At 35.7% G+C, this 12,179-nt stretch overlaps 1 pseudogene; it reads left to right on the forward strand.

Moving 5' to 3' along the window:
• Positions 1-4,812: 4,812 nt before the first annotated feature.
• LOC115953224 lies at positions 4,813-9,193 on the forward strand (annotated as a pseudogene).
• Positions 9,194-12,179: the final 2,986 nt, after the last annotated feature.

The following is a 12,179-nucleotide window of genomic DNA, read 5'->3' on the forward strand; positions in this document are numbered from 1 at the left end:
TCTTTCAATTTTAAAACTAATTTTGCTTGATTTTTAAAACCCAACTTCTTAAAAATGTCCTGCCAAAGATTTGTTTTTTCACATTTTAATTTGGTCTAAAAATATGCATTTGCCCAGCTTAAATGCCCAACTAAACGTGCTCAATAATAGCATGATAGACATTTTATATGCCAAAATGTTATTCAATTAACAGAAGCTACACAAACATAATCAATTGATGCAGGTTCTTCAATCACGCCGCACTTAAAATAAAAGGAGATCTTGGATTGGATGGTTCAATTGGAAAACCTTGGAGGATACTTGGCATCTCTCTGTCTCTGCGTTTGAATTTTGTTGAAACATAACATGAACAGTGCAGATATCGGGCTTGTAGTTCAAAGGAAAGAAGAAAAATGATACAAAAACGATGTCGTTCTATGATAAGGATCCATAGCTACATGACACGACGTCGTCAAGCTTAAAAGAATTTAAGTGATGCACGTGTTGATGACAAAACGTTGTCGTTTGGTTCTTTTTGAAGCACATAAATTGCACGCGATATTTTTATTTTATCTTGTAACAAACTTTCTCCACGTGTATGTATATAATTGGTCAAGTTAAAATTCTGTTTTTGCTAGATTAGGCGGTTATGCTCTGTTCTAGATATAAATAGCGCTAGCAGAGTAAGTTGTAATTATTGGTTACACTCTCATTTTGTTAATATTCGATAAACTGAGTAATTATAGTTTGTTTCTTTTTTGGGTGAGAGAGTATAGTTAACAATATTGTGGCCAAATCAAATTCTATTAAGGGCAAGCGTGCTTCATTTGCACCGATTAACTATAAGTGCCTTTCAATTCATTTGAAGTTGAGTGGCAAGAATATATGGCTAGTAGGTACACTGGAATACTAAATTCCAAGACACTGATAATCACTCTAGACTTTCAAAGTCTAAAAAATCCACGGAAAGTTAGTCCTAGAGGAATCTGGAAATTATTCACACGGTTTTGTTAATTAGCATATAACATTCATATTAGAAATACTGAATAAGTGTATTGTATTTCTCAAATAAAAGAAAATACATGAGTGCCTTTATATATGAGGCATATGAGTGCAGTATAAGTAAGAGTGTAGTACAAGAATGTATACTATACAAGTAATCTAGTTAGGCCTAAAGCCCACAACATTATACACGTTAACAGCCCCCCTCAAACTTAAGATGGATGTGAGACAAATTTGAGGTTGTCAACCAAAGTACGAAGGCGCCTTTTAAGATGTGACTTGGTGAAGATATCTGCAAGTTGATTTTTAAAGAAAACTGAGATCAGCTTGAGAACACCATGGACAAGATGATAACTGATAAAATGACAATCGATCTTGATGTATTTAGTCCGTTCATGAAAGACATCATTGTGAGTAATATGAATGACACTCTGATTGTCACAATAAAGAGAAGTAGTAGAGGATGTAGACACACCTAAGTCTTTGAGAAGCCATCGTAGCCAAAGGAACTCAGATGTGGTATCAACAAAGGCACGATATTCTGCTACAGTACTGGAGCGGGCTACATGAATTTGTTTCTTATTTCGCCAAGAAATCAGAGAAGAACCAAGAAGAAAGCAATAACCAATGGTAAACCTGCGATCAATGAGATCTCCTGCCCAATCAGCATCAGAAAATGCACGGAGAATAAGAGGAGACTGAGTAAAGTAGAAAAGATCATGGAAGAGAGTGCCTTTTAGGTATCAAAGAATGCGCAGAACAGCAGCATAGTAAGTCAATCGTGGAGCAGACAGATACTAGCTCACCTGGTGAACAGTATAAGAAATGTCTGAATGAGTGATAGTGAGATAAACTAGGCTATCAACCAAGCATCTGTAAAAATAGGGATTAGACAATGGTTTCCCCCTGAGTGAGTCAGATGCGCATTAAACTTAATTGGAGTGTCAACAGTTTTGCTATTAGTGAGTACAGCTCGAGACAAGAGTTCAGAGGCATATTTGGCTTAAGTAATATAAAGTCCATCTATAAAATGAGTGATTTAAAGACCCAAGAAGTAGCTGAGATGTCCAAGATCTTTCATTTCAAACTGCTGACTGAGAAAATCCTTGAGTTCTTGAATGCCACTGAAGTCATCACCAGTTATGATCATATCATCCACATACAGGACAAGTAAAATAGTGCCTTTATCAGTACGACAAAGAAATAAGGCAGAATCATAATAACTGACCATATAACCCAAGCGAGAGATGGTAGAGCTGAATTTGACAAACCAAGCTCGTGGAGCTTGTTTAAGGCCACAAAGTGCACGTCGAAGGTGACAAACCTTGTTGGAGTCAACAGAGAGATCAGGAGGAGGTTACATATAAACTTCTTCATTTAAATCCTCATTAAGGAATGCATTTTTGACATCCATCTGAAAAATGTCTCATTTACTAGCAGTAGCAACAGCTAAGAGGGCATGAATCGATGAGATACAAGCAACCGGAGCAAAGATCTCTTCATAATCAATCCCATACTCTTGTGTAAAACCTTTTACAACGAGACGAGATTTGTAGCACTCAATGGACCCATCATAGCGAGTCTTAATCTTGTAAATCCACTTACAACCAACCACAGATTTCCAGGAGGGAGTGTCACCAAATCCCAAGTATAGTTTTTAGATAATGCATCAAGTTCCTCTTTCATTGCAATCTGCCATAAAAGGTCAGTGGAAGCCTTATGATAGGTGTGAGGCTCGTGTAGTGTAGCAAGGGCAGTGTAACAATGATAGTGAAGTAAATATGCAGGAATGGATCTTACCCGAGTTGAGTGACGAGGTGGAATGTCTTGTGCAAGATCTTTAGGCGAAGTAGGAGCATGGGACCCAAGCTCAGGGTTGGGGTTAGGTAGCTCGTCTTCGACCTGTTCATCTTCCACTTGTTCATTAAATGGTAAACTAGGAAAGGGATCAATGATATTTGGTGGTTGGACAGAGAAGTCTACAGGAGAATCAGGAGCAACTACAGGACGATCATATGCCTCATCTGGAAAAAGATCTAAGACAGAGGAGAAAGATAGGGAGGCACGGAAGTGAGAGAGCTCGACAAAGAGGCGATGTTCCCAAAAGACAACATTGCGGGAGATACGAAGACGATGAGAGACAAAATCATAACATCGATACCCCTTTTAAGTTTTTTCATAGCCAAGAAAACAATAAAACCTTGACCAAGGCTCAAGTTTGTTACGCTTATGTGGCTGAAGAAGAACAAAACAAGCAGATCTGAAGGAGTGAATGTGGTGATAGTCTGGAGGTGACCCAAAAAGGTGCTCATATGGAGTTTGATTTTGGATAACAGGACTTGGAATGCAATTAATAGTACGAACAGCATGAAGAGCAGCTTCACCCCAAAAAGGAGTAGGAACTTTGGCAGAGAGAAGGAGAGCATGAACAATGTCAAGAATATGACGAAGTTTTCGTTCGGCTCTACCATTTTGCTAAGAGGTACCTGGACAAGTTAGTTGATGAACAGTGCCATAGGAATGCAAAACAGCTCGGAAGGCATATTGAGTGTATTCAAGAGCATTATCAGATCAAAAATTTTGATGCATTTGGAAAACTAAGTTTCAACCATTTTTGCAAAATTAGAATATACTTACAACAATTCAGAACGATGTTTCATATTAAAAATTCAGCTATAGCGAGAGTAATTATCAACAAAGACAACAAAATATCGAGACCCATCAATACTAGAGACAGAGGAAGGCCCCCAAATATCAGAATAATAAGGTCAAAGATATCAATGGATATTGATTTACTAGTATTGAAAGGCAAAGCTGGTTGTTTTCCTAACTGACAAGAAACACAATCAAAATTTTCTGTAGACACTGAACCTAACAAACCTCTAGAAGCCAATTGTTGTACCCGAGAGGAAGATGGGTAACCAAGTCAAGCATGCCAAAGTGCAAGGGAAGGAATTGAAGAAACTATAGTAGCTGCAGCAACAGAAACATGAGCAACAAGTAAAAGATGAAAGTTGTCCACGGGAAACATACGCCCAACTCTAGGACCGGTCCCAAGCTCTTGTCCCATCCTCGGATCCTGCACACTACACCCAGAATAATCAAATATAATGCAATAACCTAACTCAGCTAATTGTCCCATAGAAAATAAATTGTAAGAAAGGTCAGGAACATTAAAGACCCCAGGAACTAAGAGGTTGGAGGTCAAAACAGAACCTATATTATGACTAGACATTGTGGAACCATTTGCTGTGCGAATACTAAGAGGGTGTGGTGTAGGTTTAAGTTCAGAAAATAAGGACGAGTGAGGTGTCATGTGATTGCAACAAGCAGAATCTATAAGCCAGGAGGAAGGAGACATACCAAATAAAACTGAGAAAGAAGAGGAATAAGATGCATTACCAACCATACGAATGACATTGGCAATGATATTTTTAAGGTCATCTGTGGACATGGTGAAAATACGTTCTGAAGACTTAGACTGTGTAGAGACAGGAGCCATTGGTTGGACACTCAATATTAGCAACAGTAGCAGCAGAAATTGAAACAACTGATTTGTTGTGATAATAGCAAGTCTCAATATTGTGGCTAAAACATTTGCTGGATTGTCAGTGATGATTATCGCAAGAAGAAGAAGACTTGTCCTTATTCTTCATTTAGAAGCAAGATATGCGAAAATGGACTACAAAAATGAAATCTACACAAAAAACTGGATAAGGAGCACCTGGACTACAAAAAGTCAACTCTGGCCAAAAGTGAACGGTTAAACTTGGTCAAAGTCAACCGTCAAAAGAGAGAAGTCAATGGATGACATCAGCAGGCTAACTGGAGATGACATCAGCAGATGATGTGGCGCTGACGTAAGCAGGTGATGTCACCTAGGGCTGACATGGCAGTGATGCCGTCAGTAGGTAACCCAGCAACGCGTGGGGCGCATGAGGCGCGTGGATCAACTTCGTCGTAGCTTAGGGCAGCGTGTGAGGGCGCGTGGACTATCCGATGAAACCGATTCTTTTCTGATGATGCAGATTGGAGAAGGACAATTTTGATGGCATCGGCGGCAACAAGATTGGAGCTACCCTGGTGGTGTGTGAAGCACGTGGAATTATTTGCCGAAACGTTGACCAGCGCGTGGCGGCGCGTGGATGGTCAGATGTGGATGTTTGTGGCGGTGATGTGTAGAGCGATTGAAAATCTACACGGTGATATGTCTTATGTCCTAATCGGAAGTTAGAGGTGACAAATCCGATGATGGCAGTTGTTTTGGCGGCGGAGGAAGTGCTTTTGACGGTGGAGATTCGACCCTGAGGACCTCTGACGGCAGCGAAGCAGTCGGGTGAGGGCATTGAAAGGATTTACTGAACACAGAAGTTGAGGCAGCGGAAAATACCGACTAAACAAGATTGCAAGACATAAGAAAATTAGAGCTGTGGCTCTGATATCATATTAGAAATACTGAATAAATGTATTGTATTTCTCAAATGTAAGAATATACATGAGTGCCTTTATATAGGAGGCATATGAGTGCAATACAAGAAAGAGTGTAGTACAAGAATGTGTGCTATACAAGTAATCTAGTTGGGCCTAAAGCCCACAACACTATACACGTTAACAATTCACAAGTAGCATAAATCGACCATCACTTGGAACCAAAAGATAATCAGCAATATGGATGATAGAGAAACCCAATTATCGAGCTCCGGTACCAAATGCAGTGGTTGGATCACCTTCCCCTTCACCATAGGTCTCTCTCTCTCTCTCTCTCTCAAACACACAGAAATTGTTGGATCAATATGTTTCTTATTTCTATATATATCAAGCAAGGGTGGTGGCAGGCTTCACACTTGGAAGCAGGCCGACGGGGGATGGATATCAAACCTGATCGTATATCTAATTCAGGTGTTCAATGTGAAAAACATAAATGCTGCTCAGATTTCAAACATAACGAATGGTTGCACCAATTTGCTTCCGGTCATTGGAGCAATTGTTGCGGACTCTTTTTTAGGATTTTTTCTCTGTTGCTGCAATTTCTGCCTGTATCTCTTTGCTGGTAATACTCTTTACTTTGCTAGTACTTAACTACTCAATTTGTAACTTGGAGTGTTTTCTTTGGCAATAAAATTTTCTTTTAGATGTTTACCTAATTTATTTATGATAAGCTTTTTAATTGCTCATTTTATATAAATATAAATAAACTATTTTTAATCCATTTTCAACAAATAAACAAATAAGTTTAAGCAAAAAAAACCTATGTCCAAAGGAACCTACATCTGTAACATCCAAACCATTTTCCTTTGTAGGGCATAATTCTCTTAACCTTGACTGCAACACTTGATCATTTGAGACCTCAACCATGTGATAATGGATCAAGCTTGTGCACACCACCCTTAAAACTCCAATATGCGATCCTATACACAAGTTTAGCCCTGGCATGTATTGGATTCGGAGGTACACGATTTACCATAGCAACTATGGGAGCAAATCAATTTAATAATCCCAAGGATCAAGGGATTTTCTTTAAATGGTTTTTCTTCACTTTCATATTGCCGCTGTGGTAAGCACCATGGCCATTATCTACATTCAGGGTAACGTAAGTTGGAAATTGGGATTTGGCCTATGTGCGATTGGTAACTTCATTGGCTTGACCTTTCTCTTATTGGGAAACCGTTTCTACCTTCATGATAAGCCAAAAGAGAGCCCATTCACAAGTATAGTTCATGTCATTGTTGCCACAATTCAGAAATGGAAGGTGCCCCACTCATCCAAAATCGAAGATTACTACTACAGACATGACGGAATCTCAGAAATAGCTGCAGCTGCAACACCTAAAAAGAGTTTTAGGTAGGAAGTTGAGTCTTTCTTTGTTTTCTGGGATTAATTGAAATAGAGTTATTAACATTTGTAAACTTGGTCACTTTACTATTATCAATATTACATAAAACAACCACAAATACTTGACACGTGCCATCTTAGGAGAATACCACAAATACTTGACACGTGCCATCTTAGGAGAATGTATTTCATGCATCTAATATATATCCATTTCTAATAGTTTGTGAATCTCACATGATTATAGAATTTATATACTATGAAATGGAAGATGCATCTATTGAATACATAAGACATAATTATTGCAACATGGGAATTTTGAATGAAATTTAGTGTTCTTAGTATTGAACACTTTGTCCATTTAGTGTTCTGTTTTTAATGATCTCTCTCTCTCTCTCTCCTTTTTTTTTTTTTTTTTTTTTTTTTTTTTTTTTTTTTTTTTACGATAATCATTAATATCTTGAAATAGATGATGACCATTAATAGTTTGAAACATACAATTGTAAGCATATGGAGATCATTTGAATTCTCAAGTTTCATAATTGATTTGACATAATAATAGTATGACAGACATTTTCTAAGCCAAAACTTTATTTGACTAACTTCACTACTCAAACACACTCTCAATGTAGGTTCCTCAATCGAGCTCGGTGGCGGCGCCACCTTAAAAAATTTTATATAATAATTTAAAATTTTATATTTATTTACTTTTAAAAAAAAATTGGGACCACCCTGAATTTTTTTTATGCCAATAAAATTAAATTTTGGTCCATAATTTGAGCAACTTAACAATATATTGGGGTCTTTTAAGCAAAAAGGAAAAACTAAATACAACACAATTTTCAACATTTTATTATTTTTTATTACAGTATTATTTTTCCTCACTAAACATATATTACTTCTCATTTTTAATTATTTTTTCTTGTTTATTCTTAACCACACACGTCTTCTGTCTCCTCGATTTCTACACTTCATACTTTTAAATTTTATCACATCTTCATCTACACTTTTACATCTATGTTTTGTCTTCCTCCTTGTTCGTAATTTCTGTGTCTTCTACTAGTACTAGTGCGGTAGTGCCTCTTCTCAAGTTTTGAGTCTCAAATTTCTCAATACGATTTTTTTTTTAGTTGTACAGGTACCTTTGTTCATTTCTTTTATGTTCATTTTTTTTTTCCTTTTGAGGTTTTTTGGTTTATAGAATGCAAATTTGTTTTGGTTTTAAGAATATTTTTTTTTTTTTTTTAAGCACAAACTTCATGCCGACCGAATCTTGAATTTTGGTCGGTATTTACCAAAACACCAGAAATAGAGCAGAATGACCTGAAATTTTTTCCGAAGTGGAATAGAGTGGATTACTGTTCCAGTTTGTTTACCGGCACGATATTTTCCAGCCATTACGGCCAAAATAGAATGGAATTAATAATATTGAATCAAACCTAATTACCTAAAGGCTAAAAAGAAATAAGATTGTGTAATTTATGAACACCTGAACAAAATTCCTACAGCCGCCACTGATCGTGCTGCACTTAAAACATAAGGAGATGTTGGATTTGATGGTTTGATCGCAAAACCTTGGAGGATATGCACTGTACAACGTACAACAAGTAGAAGATCTCAAAACCCTTATTAGGATTTTCCCATTATGGTCATGAAATATATTCTTAGGTACCCCATAGGAGTCTTAACTAGTTTGACAATACTCCAAGCTTTAACTGTAACAATCTCACCCCACCTGTGTAGATATTGTCCGCTTTGGGGGTGGATTGTAGTGACCCAAAAAGGGGGTCTTGCATTCCATGGAATCCCACATCACCTAGGGAAGCACATGTGAATGTGTTTATAAGGAATGACCTCCCTTTAATGTGTAGAGGCCTTTTCCCCAGCACAACCTGGGGAAGAACAAAACCGTGAGGGGTATGAGACCCTAAAGCGGACAATATCTACACAGGTGGGGTAGGGTCATTACAGATCTGCAACGACCCTGCCCCACCAGTGTAGATATTGTCCACTTTAGGGCCCATAGGTAGCATTAAGATGAGATTTTTCCTAGGCCCATAGGTATGGAAAATTTGATTCTTAGTGTTTATATTTACTAGTTTTATGAATAAATTTTTATAGTAAATCCATGCATGATGCGCCTCTACCTATAGGAAGGTCGGATTTACTACTAAATTGACATTGGTTAATTTGGAATTAAAGTTTAAGTTTCATAGCATTAAAATTTATTTTATTTGGGTTTGTGGATCTATGTTTTGGTACTCATGTGGATGAATCACCCATCTTATTGAATAAAATATGTCTATATTATTTTGTTTCCGTTGCACTCTGAATTTTGTCTTACATTTGGTATCAGAGTCATCCTTCATGCTATGTTGTTTAGTGATTTTAGTTTGAGAAATTTCTATTATTTCCAATCATGGTATATTTTTGTACCATCTACGGTTAAAGTTTGTATGCACTAATTTAATTTTGGGATGAAATTTAAGTTGTGCTGGATGCAAATATAAAGCATGTATACTTTAAATCCTAGAGAACAAGTTTTGTTTTGCATCTTTATTGGTATTTTCGTAATGAATTACCATTGAGTTTTGAGATTGGAAGAATCAATTTGAAATCCATAAGATTATTAACTATATAGAACTACATAGGTTCAAAAGTAGATATGTTATATCAATTTGTTTTTTCATTACATTTGCGACTCAAGGACATTGTTTTCTCTAAAATTGTCCACGTATTGTATATTACAAAATGCTAATGTGCACCAGTGGGTAATTCAACTATTTGGAATTGTTAATATTAAAGTGTTCATAAATTTGATTTTGATTTTGATATTCATCAAGTGCTCATCCAAGTATTTAAGTTTGTTTCCTGGATATAAAATCTTAATTATTTGGAAAATAATTTGTGATAGTATGGTGGCTTATATGACAAACATGCCTCAATAATTTGTACAATTTTCAATTGTAAATTGCTTTAGAGACTATTTTTGTGGATCCATATATTTGGCATGATAACATAAATGATCCTTATATTTAGGAAACCACAACATTTTACAATAAATTATGGGGATAAATGTGTTGCATGTAAGTTTGCAATTATTTCATAAAGTTTATTGTTACATATGAGATTTGGATCATTGAAGTGAGGGATTTGTTTAATTTAAGTGCATTTTAGGTTTCTTTGCACTTATCATGTATTGAAATTATTTCATGTCATTTTTTAGTGCATACTGTCATGATCAATATTAGGATTGGTTGATCTTTATGATGCTATTTGAAGTGATGAATATCAAAATGACATGGGAGTGGCCATAGCATCCTAAGCCATGATGATAATCACATCAAGAAATTTTTACAAGACTTCATTAGGATAAAGGCATCTAAGTGGCAATTAATTCATAAAGATAATGACTTGGCCCCATAGGGAGGTTATTATTTTTATGATTTAATTGGAATAAAATGGTGAATGTAGCATTAGGATGAGATTTTTCCTAGGCCCATAGGTATGGAAAATTTGATTCTTAGTGTTTATATTTACTAGTTTTATGAATAAAGTTTTATAGTAAATCCATGCACGATGCGCCTCTACCCATAGGAAGGTCGGATTTACTACTAAATTGACATTGGTTAATTTGGAATTAAAGTTTAAGTTTCATAGCATTAAAGTTTATTTTATTTGGGTTTGTGGATCTATGTTTTGGTACTCATGTGGATGAATCACACATCTTATTGAATAAAATATGTCAAATGAGAAACTAAGTACGAGGGTGGGAGTGATTTGATTGCTCAAGAGTAAGAACTTGGAAACTTATTCCTATATAAGGTTAAAGGTTTTGTGAAAGCTATTAATGTTAGTTTACAAGATCCATTAAGGTTTGACTCCCGATAAAATTTATACTTTGCAAAAGTTAGGCATATAGGTATCCCACTAATGGTATATAAAGGTTCACCAACTTTGTTGTGTCATTTGGTTGTACCGGGCACATTGTTAATCGATGTATATACCTTAAAATCAATGTGAGTAAATGCATCGTTTTTATGCCTAAATATGAATGACATACTACTTGGAAGTAGTGATTTGATTTTTGTCATGTAAGATATCTTATATGCTATGTAGCTATAAGACAGGCATTATGGATAGGTCTTAAGGTTGTCGATCTTATGATGAGACCTTTAAAGATTTTAAAGATAACTCAGCTATAATTTTCTTCTCTAAGGACAATGATTGTGAAAGCCGAAATAAAAATATCGACATAAAGTAACTTAGTCTAAGAGAGAGTTTTAAGAAATTGAAAGTGTCCATTGTGTTAAAATTATTGAGCTAATATTTGTTAATTTCATAACTAAAAGTTTGCCGGCAAAGCAGTATAAAAGTCTTTTGGACATATGGAGCCTGTTAGCTCATTTAGTGTTTAATTTCTCTCTAATTATTCTATGTTTTGGACACATATTTGGTTATTTTTGGAGAAGAAAATATATGATTTTTATTTTGTGCACATAAAGTATATATATAAAGTTTATTTAATCCATGGGGATAAATAAAGAACAATATATCCGTAGGGATGTTTAGAGGAGGACCCGAATGGCTAATAGGTAGTCCATTATAAAGAATTAATGGCCCATAAAGTACTCATGTAAGGATTACCATACATTATAATACATGGAAGGAAGTACTCATTATAATTAAGGGTATTACCGCCATGATTCATGTATTGGATTTTTTATTTGAGTGGGAGCATTTCACAACTAGTGACATGGATGATATCATGGCTATAGCATAGTGATAATCACTTATTGAGTTATTTAAATTTCATGTGGGTCAAGTGGGAGAATGTAGGATTATATCTCCTTAAAGAGAATTTTATGTGGCCCACATTTGAGTGAAGATGAAACTCATGTCTTAAGTTTCTTATGTCATGTCTTAAGTTTCCTATTTGTGAAAGTTACATGTTAGATGTAACATCCTTTAGTAACTCTCAAATGGTGTAACCCATTTGGTTAATAAACACCATGAAGTTACAACTTTTAAACTCCTTGATGGAAGGAGAGTTATGGAAATCTTCATTTAAAAGGGTCCTTAGTCTATCCTATGTATATAGCCTGTCTCCATCAAAAGGATATATGAAAAGTAAAGGTCATAGACTAGAAGACACCTTTTATAAACACTATTATCATATAGTGAGTCTTCTTTTTCTCCAAACACTTAAGCAAATGTAGCAGGAGGTATGTTTATGTTTGTTTTGATTCCGCTGCACTCTGAATTTTGTCTTACATTGATACCAAATGTAAGACAAAATTCAGAGTGCAGCGGAAACAAAATAATATAGACGCCTTTTATAAACACTATTATTATAGTGAGTCTTCTTT

The sequence above is a fragment of the Quercus lobata genome, chromosome 1 (assembly GCF_001633185.2).
Source record: "Quercus lobata isolate SW786 chromosome 1, ValleyOak3.0 Primary Assembly, whole genome shotgun sequence".
NCBI classification, from domain to species: domain Eukaryota; kingdom Viridiplantae; phylum Streptophyta; class Magnoliopsida; order Fagales; family Fagaceae; genus Quercus; species Quercus lobata.